The sequence below is a fragment of the Bidens hawaiensis genome, unplaced genomic scaffold, assembly GCF_021521415.1.
Source record: "Bidens hawaiensis isolate Kalapana, Puna unplaced genomic scaffold, B.hawaiensis_p1.1 tig00021059_1, whole genome shotgun sequence".
Classification (NCBI taxonomy): Eukaryota; Viridiplantae; Streptophyta; class Magnoliopsida; order Asterales; family Asteraceae; genus Bidens; species Bidens hawaiensis.
The window spans coordinates 188,599-200,240 of NW_027493265.1; the positions used below are offsets into that span (position 1 = coordinate 188,599).

Here is an 11,642-nt window from a genome sequence, read left to right on the forward strand (position 1 = left end):
AAGTGGAAACGTAATTTTATATAAAAACTAAAATATTTGTTACATGTCTAACTATCACACATACTACATAACGTAATGGTAATAGGATAAAAAGTCTAAGCTCTTCCAACACTTAGCAGCTAACTCCATGTCCTTATTTATTAACTTGTAAAATATGCTCGGGTAAAAATATACGTCAGCAAACAGCTGGTGAGTCACATAAGCCGACATATTTATTAAAACGGTACTAAAACATTTTTAATGATCAAGTATGAGCTCATTGCATGTTTTGCCATAATTATAACCCGCCCACTTCACGTTAAAGTCGGGTCAGCATTATATATTCACACATACAGACTTTAAGCACGTCTGCTGTTGTATAAAGTGCATATCCCCTCCGGAAAATATAATGATCATTATAATATATATAACACCTTGGGTGCCACAACATATGTGCCATGCAAATACAAGATCAATCACGGCCCAAACAGTTTTATGAGCATGTATCAGAGTTTTGAAAATAGTTTAAGTAACTCACATGACAGACTTTCTTCAGCTACTTTGGCTCCTTTCACTTTTACTGGTATCTAAGATTTAATATACTAGGTAACGTATTTATATAAATAACGTAATATTCTAATAGTCATATGCCCTTCACATAACAACTGTCATTATCGTGCACAACCATTCAAGTGCAGACATATTATGGTTCAACAACCATAAGCTGTCATTTATATTTTATTTTAACCATTATTGATCAACACACTCATACCAGACCACAATCTGGTTGTGCACTTACTAGACAAGTTATGTCAAGGTCATGCGCCCTAATTTAAATAGGTTATATATTATCAGAATATTCAAAGGACATAATTTTTATCCCTACGGTTTACCTCCTGAGTTCTTAAATTATTATTAAATCAATTTCTTAAATATTTATTTTTATTATTATTATATTTGTAAATAATTTAATAAATGAAAGTAAAGATGTACCTTATTTCTCCGTTCTTCCTATGTAATAAAAGATGGGAATGCAGCTTACAAAAATTCAGTTTCCTATTTATTGAAGAACTTGGCCGCCATTATGTGTCCATCACATAACTTTCTTATGAAGATTTAATTTTTAAATATGTTTTCACCATGTAAATCCGTAAGGCACACGTGTTTTAATATTAGATGCATACGTCCACTAATGCATAAAGCAAATAATGCACATGTGTGCTCTAGGTTCTGTTTTTCAAAGCTACGTTAATATTAATACGATAATATAATTATTACTGTTATTCTCATAAATATCATTTCAATTTTATAAGATAATTGATGTTAAAGAGTAATATTATTAGTACTAGGTTAGACCCCGTGTGACTCACGGGTTGGTAAAGAAAATATAATAAATAAAATAAAAAAATCATATATATACAAAATAAGATAAACAAATGGGTTCATATTATATAAACAATTATACTACTTTAAGTAGACATATAAATTACAATTCAGTAAAAATTTTCTTGACTTTTGTTTACGGTCATCGCAGCATATGTGTAGGAAAATTTTAATGTATATAGTATTAGTGGATCTCTCTTGTTATTGTTAAACATATATTACTCTTCTAACAACTAATAATTCAAATAATCGTTTTATCCGTTACTTGCTCGTTTAGCAGTATTCAATGTATGTTTCATATATTTTTCTTTACACCCATAAAACCGGATGTTACAAATATCCCCTATCAATTGAGGGTTTCGTCCTCGAAACCATTTACGTAGAAAATAATTGATTCGCGTGTTTTTGCATTACTTTTATGATTTTAAAGTTGTCTCAAATCATTTCCTATGCTTTGTTTGATTGTTTGTTTTGTTTTTTTTTAACTTGGGCTATTTCTTTATTCATGAGTTTCTTACCTCGATGTCATTTAGTGGTACATGGGTACTTTTATTGGTTAAACATGTTCTCAAATGCGACATGTTAAAAGTATTATGATATTCTATTATTCTTAAGGCATGTCTAAATGATAAACAAACTTTCCTTCATGAGCAATGATTTTGAAAGGTATTAGTTTCATACGCTTTTGGAACCAAATGATCCCTTTTTCAAGGAGAATATTTTCAAGTCTCGGATCAATAATCAAACACCAACTAAACGAATAACCCTCGTTTATATTAATAAGAAAATATCACTCTATAAACTGATTACAAACCCTTAAACCCTAACTCGGTTTGACTCTTGATGAACCCTAACTCGGTTACATCTAGATGAACCCTAACTCGGTTACATCTCGTGTGTGCCTCTTGGATGAACCCTAACTCGGTTACATCTCGTGTGTGCCTCTTGGATGAACCTTAACTCGGTTGCATCTCACACCACACTCTATAATGTCTGACATAACTTGGTTTATATAGGACTAACCTAACTTGCTAGCAAAGACATTAACTATTATAATCATAATACAATTAGGAAACATAACATAATTATGAAACATAACCAACTATGACCAGCTTGTCAATATTAGTCCCTCAAGTTCCCCGGCTTGTGACTTAGAGTCTGAAATTACTTCCAACATATTTAAGCATAACTATATCTCCTACATTAGATTTAATGGGGCATCTACAGCTTACATCATATGTCTTATGTCAGTCCTCTGCAGTCTTTAATCAAGTTTTAATTTGATCGAGTTTCTCTCGATAGCAAGCTTAACCACTTCAATTTTTTTTTCTAGGTTTTTTTTAACCCAACATATAAAGGTCCTACATTTTTTACTTTTTATATATGTGATTCATACTGAGTGATAATTATTATCATAGGAAAACTCTACTAATGATAAATAGTTTTCCTAAATGCGCGCCCCCAAAAATGAGCGCATGTACGTATCATGTCTTCTAAGGTCTGAACAATTGTTTCACTTTTGCCACATGTTAGAGGGTGGTAGGCAATACTAACATGTAAACGATTGTTAATCTCTTAATGGAATTTCTCCCGTAATCTTATTATATATATTCAAAACAATACTTGCAAGTTTTGTGTCGTGAAATTATCTCTTTAATGAATGCTCTAGATAGCCTCTTACGCTTTGTTCCCGAGTTTTATTAAATGAGAGGAAAAAAAAGATTTGGAATGATTTGAACAATTTGGTGTTCCAGAGTTTTTTTTATGGAGAGAAAGGAAGAGATGGAAAGGGGAAAGATGGGGTTTTAAGTGAATATATCTTTTTTTCCAAATTGGAAAGATTTGAAGAGGAAGAAAGAGATAAAGATCACGTTCATATATCAATTCCATATTTACCCTCTTCAACAAAATGGCGGGATTATCTCCCATAACCCGCCATATCTACAACTAAAACTTCCATTATCTCTCCCATACATCACAGTTCTCCCCACTCTTTCCCCTTCTCTTGCTTCCACCATTGTTGAGCCTGCGATTCACAACTTTCACAGGTAAATCTTCCTTTCTTTATATATAAATCATCTATCTCGATTGCATCCTCTATGGTTGCTTTATGTTTCTTTAACATCAAGCATTTGCAGTACTGTTTTTTGTTTCTTTAACATATGCATCTTTTATGGCTAATTTATGCTTCTTTCTTTATGTTTCTTTAATTAGCATCTACAGTGTATTAATTCTGATTTCAATATCAATTTAACATCAATTATATATTATTTTGAAGATATGTGTAACCCTTCTTTATAAAATAAGTGAACTTGTTTAGCTTAATTTGGGAGAACTAATAATTATGTATGATTAAAAGTGTTGCAGTGTATGGTGAAAATATATTAGATGAATTTCACTTTTCAATTTGTAAAACCATATTGACCCACAACGACAGGAACTTTGTTTATTATTTTCCCAACTGTCATGAGATCAAGAATCACTTGAGCAGAAGTCTTTTAGGTTCTAATAATCTTCAAAAGTTGCATCATATGAGCAGGACTGTAAAATATAAAAAACTAGCTTTAAAAGTGTTGCAGTGTATGGTGAAAATATATTAGATGAATTTCACTTTTCAATTTGTAAAACCATATTGACCCACAACGACAGGAACTTTGTTTATTATTTTCCCAACTGTCATGAGATCAAGAATCACTTGAGCAGAAGTCTTTTAGGTTCTAATAATCTTCAAAAGTTGCATCATATGAGCAGGACTGTAAAATATAAAAAACTAGCTTTAAAAGTGTTGCAGTGTATGGTGAAAATATATTAGATGAATTTCACTTTTCAATTTGTAAAACCATATTGACCCACAACGACAGGAACTTTGTTTATTATTTTCCCAACTGTCATGAGATCAAGAATCACTTGAGCAGAAGTCTTTTAGGTTCTAATAATCTTCAAAAGTTGCATCATATGAGCAGGACTGTAAAATATAAAAAACTAGCTTTAATTAGGGTTGTTTAAATAGCTAGCGGCTAGATCGAAATCAGGAGCTGAGCCCGAGCTAAGGTTAGCTTGGCTCGTTGGCTCACTCATTGACTTGTTTAAATAAAAATTTTAATATAGTAAATTAAAATCCAAATTTAACGTATGTGAATTATAAACTTAGTAGTTTATCAATTATCCACTATGTGTATGTTAAAAATATTTTTTTTCTTCATACATATCAATATGCGTAGAAATATAAATTTAATATCTTATTTTAAATAAATGAACTGGCTCGATCTTTATACGAGCCCAGCTCGAGCTGAACTCTTTAGCTCAATAAGAAAAACGAGTCAAACCGAGCCAGTTAGGTTTGTAAACGAGCTGAAACAAGTCAAATTAATACAGTCATACATTGTTTTAAAGTTTGCCTACACTAAAGTGTTATGGAATACAGCCTCCAAAATCATTATTTAAGAAAAGAGTAATATATAGAAATTATATGGTGTGTGTAATCAAATTAATATCGTTATCGTTATCTCTGCATTATTCATATCACATTAAGCACCATATCTATTCATAATATCGTTATGAAAGTGTCATCTCTGCATTATTCATGTCGTTTACTTGAACGAAGAACATATAAGGAATACTTAGATATTGGCTTATGCCACTTAACCTGAAGAAATGTTGATTCGTATATAGGCCGTTTGATGGATAATCAGACACGTAAGGTCGTTGAACTTGTTAGAGCCAGACAATTGCAAGCAGCTCACCTGATTTGCTTATTGGTGGCTTTCGTTGCGCTACTTAGACGGGGCAACAAGCGTGCTAATTTACCTACTATAGATGAAATTTTACAACGACGAAATGTACGAGAAGAGATGTTACACAATCTGTTAAATGGCGGTAAATGTCGTGACCTTATACGCATGAGTGAGAAAACCTTTATGACATTGTGTGGTATCTTAAAGCACGATGGTGGACTTCAACCTACTCAGCGCATGTCTGTTGAAGAGCAAGTTGCAAGTTTTTTACATATTGTAGGTAACGATTTGAGAAATCGATTTACCTCTTGGTTATACCGTCGGTCTGCATCAACAACTAGTCGGTGCCTTCATAGAGTTTTGCAAGCAATCATATCATTAGAAGGTCGTTATATCCAACAGGCTAAAGGTGATATTGTCCCGATAGAAATACAAGAAAAAAGGAGATTTTATCCATTTTTTAAGGATTGTATCGGTGCAATTGACGGAACACATGTACGTGTTAAAGTACCAAATAGGGATGCCCCTAGATATCGTGGTCGTAAGGGATACCCTACGATAAATGTACTAGCTGCTTGTACATTTGACTTGAGGTTTACATATGTGCTAACTAGATGGGAGGATACAACATCCGACTCTAGAATTATAAAGAATGCATTTAGTAGAGAAGACAAACTAGTAATTCCAATGGGTAACTTTTTAAACCAAATTTAATTAATTGTGTAAATATTTATTATAATACTAATTACAACCTGTTTATAGGTAGATATTGTTTAGTAGACGCGGGTTTACCACATACAAGTACCTTAATGACACCATATAGAGGCGTTAGGTATCATTTGAAAGAGTACTCCACTCGTGCCCCTCAGAATGCAAAGGAGTGTTTAACCTTCGTCATGCATCATTACGCAACGCAATTTAACGAGCATATGGTGTCCTAAAAAAGAGGTTTCCTATCATTAGAAGTACAACCGAACCATTTTATCCTTGCGAAACACAATCTGACATCTTTTTGGCATGTTGTATTTTACACAACTTTTTACTTGAGGAAGACCGTGACAAAGATCTTGAAGATGAGGTCATACAAGAGGTGTTAGATGGACCGTAAGAGGAAGAACGTCGAAATACAAGAGACACACGAGAGGGAAGTACCGAATACGAACAACTAAGGAACTCAATTGCAACTAACATGTGGACTAACTATATGATATATCCAAACGATGAAATAGATATGTCAAATTAGTTTTAGAATAGTAAATTTTTGTGTTTCATATTGATTTTTTATTGACTGTTAAGTCTGTTACGGTTTCAGTTAATTGATGATTTGGTTCTTTTTTAATTACTTTGTGTGAATATAGTTATTCTATTTAGCATATTGTCTATTAACATATTTAAATAGTTGAATTTTATTTTTGTTACCATGTAGAAAACTATAATGAGCAAGGACGAAGCAACCGGAAAGAAGGAAACACTAAAATGGACAGAAAATATGGATAACGCATTCGTACAAGACATGATAACACAACATGATAATGGCAATAGGGTTAATGGAACCTTGACCTCAACCACATATGACAATATGGTTGAGGAGCTGAGCATAAAGTTTCAAATGAGGGTCTCCAAAAAACATCTGAAAAATCGATTAAAAACTTTAAAAGAGCATTTTTCTCAATGGTACGATTTGTTTCGTGGAACATCATTGAGTGGGTTCTCATGGAATTCAACTACTCAATTAATTGAAGCAGAGGATGAAGTCTAGAAAAAGTTAATAGAGGTAAGCTTTAATTTTGGGGTGTTCTTCAGGTTTTTGGGTGGGTTATTCAGGTTCATTCATATCGTTCTTTCAGGTTGGTTGTATTTGGGTTAGGTTATATTGGGTCTCATCTCACCTTGGGTCCGGTTCGGATTTCGGGTGTGGTTTAAAAACTCACCCCTACTTTAGTTATAACACAGATATTTAGATTGTCGTTTATAAAACTAATTTTCTTGTTCTTTATATTAATAGTCGAAGCCTGACGCAGAAGCATTGAAGACGAAGAAAGTCTCAAACTTTAATGAAATGATAGAGCTTTTTTCAAAGGACAGGGCATCAGGTGCACACGCTGAAACTGCTAAAGAGAGGAATGCTTGCTTGCAAAATAATGGCGGCGTTAACTTAGAAACAGTTGAAGTGGATGATTTTTGTGCAGCAAATGATGTGATACTGGAAAGCCAATACAATATTGATGATGATATTCAAGTGGTGCATCCTACGTCTTCTCTACCTGAGCCGTCTTCAAGTGCAAAGAAATGTAAGGGTAGAAAAAGGAAAGTTGAACAAGAAAATGAAGATTTAGCCTCTATGATTATGTCTAATGTTAGCAGTGTGGCTAATGCTATGTTAGAAGGCAATAAAATACTAGAGAGAGCTTATCATCAAGAGTACACGGGTAAAGAAATTTGCAATGCATTGGAGCCGATGGGTTTGGAATCCCATGAAATACGAAGAGCTTTAAGGTACTTGGCGGCCAACCAAGCAGACGCAAGGACATTTTTTAGTTGTCCTCCTCAGATGAGGTTGGATTTACTAAGAGATATGATGGATTCCGGTAACTAAACGAGTTTATGATGCATTTATCTAGTTGAAGTTTTTCGTTTTTAGCAACTTGGTACATTTATGACTTTTATTTCTTTGTTGGGTATTTTATCGTTTGGTTATGGATCTTGGGATTGTTTATGATGGTAATTTACATTAGGTTTTGGGATTGTTTATGTTTTTGTTGCAATTATGTTTACCACTCAATCAAATTTAGGTGTGTGTTTTTATCTGATCAACACACATTTATGATGGACCTTTATTATGATCAACACTTTTGTTTGGTTGGTTGAGTTGAGTTGACCTGATTGAACTTCTTCAACTCTTTTGCAATAATTAAGATTGCAAAAATATAATAAGAATAATACTAATGATCTAGATGTATCAATATAATGATTTTAAAGGTTGTATGTATAGTTGGAACTACCTTTTCATTTGTATTTAGTGAACTTAGTTATATAGCAATTGGCTGCAGGGTTGGTATGGGATCTGATCTGTCTTTGAAGTCAAAACCATTAAGCAGATCGAACCGTCTTTGAACAAACCAACTTATTATTCCAACCGTCCTTAGCCGCTGCTACCTTCAATTTTGGAGCCCAGAAAGCAGTTCAAAACTGGTATGTTGACTTTTTTAGTGTCAAATCTGGGAAACAAAAACGTTAGCAAAAGCTGACTTTGTGTAACAAAACAAAAACAGTTTTAGATACAAAACAAAAACGGTTTTGGGACATGTAACATCTGCTGGAAGCGGATGTAGCTAGGAAAGCTTAGGTGCCCCTTTTTAGTTGTCCTGCACATGACTTTGTATAACTTTATGCAGCCACTTGACTATTTGATATTGGTTTCTATGTTGGATGTTGTACTTGTATAAATTGTATTCTTGTTATTTAACGAAATTCAAGTTTATCATAACATTTATAGTAATTTAGACACTTTTGAGTTTTGATAATGAGTTTTGATAACCGGGTCAATCTTGGCTCGTTTAACTTACACGGCGTTTCGAGCTCGGCTCGTGATCGGCTTGTTTACTCTTTATTACTTGATTTTTGTATATTTATATATATTTTTGTATTTATTTTTTTCAGTAATAATTTATATATAAAATAATATATGTTGTTTAGTTATTTGTAGTTATTTTTTAATAACAATATATATATATATATATATATTAACCTAGACTCGATCGAGCATTTTCACGAGATGATATCGAGTAGCTCGCGAGCGGATCGGCTTGTTTGCACCATAGTACTTAAGGGTGTCTTGTGTTTACTCGTTGCCTACGGATTTAGTTTCAAGGCACTTGATTGGAGGTAGGGGTGTTCACGGGCCGGTTTAACGGTTTGAAACCAAACCGCGAACACCCCTAACTTGCAGCTGGAAGTCACTATAAAGTTGCCTTCAATACGTTGATGTATAGATTGGTAGTTATTAGACGGAAGTTCATTGATCAATTGTGACCATAAGAGATGTGTTGACTTTTTGATAGTCAAACATGAATTGAAATATTGGTTCGGATACAAAGTAATCTGACTACTTTTGAGTTCATGGGTCATGTTTGGAAACGGTATGTTTGTAATGTTATAACATTGATTTTTTTTTTTTTTGTTATAATTTTACATAAAGGGTATAGTAGTAAAACTGTAATTTTCTTTTCTTTCCTTACAAACTCTGGAACACATATAATGTTTAATTTCTTTCCTTTCTTCTCTTTTAATTTCTTTCCTTTCTTCTCTTTCCTTAAATGAACTCGGGAACAAAGCATTAGAGCTCAGGTTTCTCATATTGGTAGAAAATGCATTTTTTTTTACTTTTTTATTTTCTTTTTATTTTTTTAATTTATATATATATATTTTTAAGAAACCTACTCTAACCCAATTACTATCGAATACTTAAGGAGTTCGGGGTAGCTTAGTAATGAAATTCGTTGTTAGATATTCCCACTTACAAGGAGGAATTTCAAGAGGTTGTAATTTGTCATATGGGTTTTATTGTCAGACCCTAACTTGTAGGCAAGTTAAACAATATATATATATATATATATGTGTGTGTGTGTGTGTGTTTAACTATGTCGTTTTTCTTACTAGGTCGCCAATAGTCTACCATAATACATTTTGTTGATTATTGGAGGGATGGAATATCGAGATTTGTGTGTCTCATCTAGTATTCTTTTCCTTGTTTCTGGAATCCATATTCGATCAAACCTTAACTTGATACCATTTTCATTTTCACCTAAAATCCTTAACTTATCGAAGTATCCCATCTATATGTTTTCCTCATTTAAAGCCGTAGTTTAGGCTGTTTTTATTTCTATCATTAGATCAAAATTCATGATTAACTTATACAATCTTATCTTATGAATTAGATATCTTTCGTTTCGACTAAGAGCATTAACCACTACATTTGTCTTCCATGGATGATATAGGATTTCACAGCCGTAATCTTTCATTTTCTCCAACCATCTATGCTGCCTCATATTTAGATCCTTTTATTCAAAGAAATACTTCATACTTATGTGATCTGTGTAGATGGTGCACTTGTCCCATACAAGTAATGTCTCCATATTTCCAATACAAATGCTACTGTTGTTAACTCCAAATCGTGGGTCGGGCAATTAGCCTCTCAATGCTAATTACCTTTAGGCTTAAGCTACCTTACCTCGCTGCATAAGTACACAACCTAATCCTTGAGATGAAGCATGTGAATATATATAACCATATCTTCAATTCCTTTAGGCACAGATATTATTGGAGCTTCAGTTAGTAATTTCCTTAACTCCTGGAAAACATTTTTTTTATCAACCCCGTATAAACTTGATATACTTTTTACTTAATTTTGTAAAGGGTGTTGCTATCCTAGAAAAGTATTGGATGTATCTAGCCAGACCTAGAAAGCTTCTTACTTAAGTAGATGCCTTAAGTTGCTCCAGTTTGTTATAGATTCTATATTCTAGAAATCAACTTGTATTCGTAAGCATGTGCTACATGCCCTAGGAACTACACCTCCTGTAATCAAAATTCAAATTTTGACTAGTTTGATTACAATTTATTTTTTCTTAAGGTTTCTAAGACTTCTTGTAAGTGATGTACGTTTTGATCTCGAGTCTCGGAGTAGATCATAATATCATCGATGAATACTAACATTGTCTTACGTACCTAATTCATCATTTCCATAAATGCAACTAGCGCATTTGTTAATCCAAAGGATATGACTGAGAGTTCATAATGTCCATACCTAGTAAGGAACATCATCTCTAGAATATCTTTGTCCTTAATATTTGGTTAATTTTAGAGAACCTACATGCTCCATGTAGATGGTCAAATAAATAATTGATCCTAGGCAATGGATATTTACTCTTAATATTTAGTTAGTCAACTCACGATAGCCTATACACATAATAAGACTAGCGTCTTTCTTTCTCTGAAACAAACTGGTGTACCCAAGGGTGAGATACTTAGTCGAATAAATCATTTGTCAAGTAACTCTTATGTTTGTATCCTTAGTTTTATCGCAATGACATGCTTCAAAGATAGGTTCCATTGTGAGAATCTAACTTTGACTTTTGAAGGGTCCACTATCCCTTTATCATAAAGCCCTTGTCCTTGCACTTAGTTGATCTAGTGTCAACTCTCCATTTATAATTGACCTTTTTCAAAGGTTTCTCCACTTATTTTTCTTCGTATTTCTCAGTTACACTCCTAAGAAATTTCTATAACTTACTAGTAACAAGGAAATGTTGGATTTCCATACCATGTCATTTATATTTTATTTTAATCATTCTTGATCAACACACTCATACCAGACCACAATCTGGTTGTGCACTTACTAGACAAGTTATGTCAAGGTCATGCGCCCTAATTTAAATAGGTTATATATTATCAGAATATTCAAAGGACATAATTTTTATCCCTACGGTTTACCTCCTGAGTTCTTAAATTATTATTAAATCAATTTCTTAAATATTTATTTTTATT

The 11,642-nt window shown here is 33.0% G+C and overlaps 1 pseudogene; it reads left to right on the plus strand.

Moving 5' to 3' along the window:
- Positions 1–6,670: 6,670 nt before the first annotated feature.
- Positions 6,671–7,835, plus strand: LOC143562742 (uncharacterized; annotated as a pseudogene).
- The last annotated feature ends 3,807 nt before the right edge of the window (positions 7,836–11,642 follow it).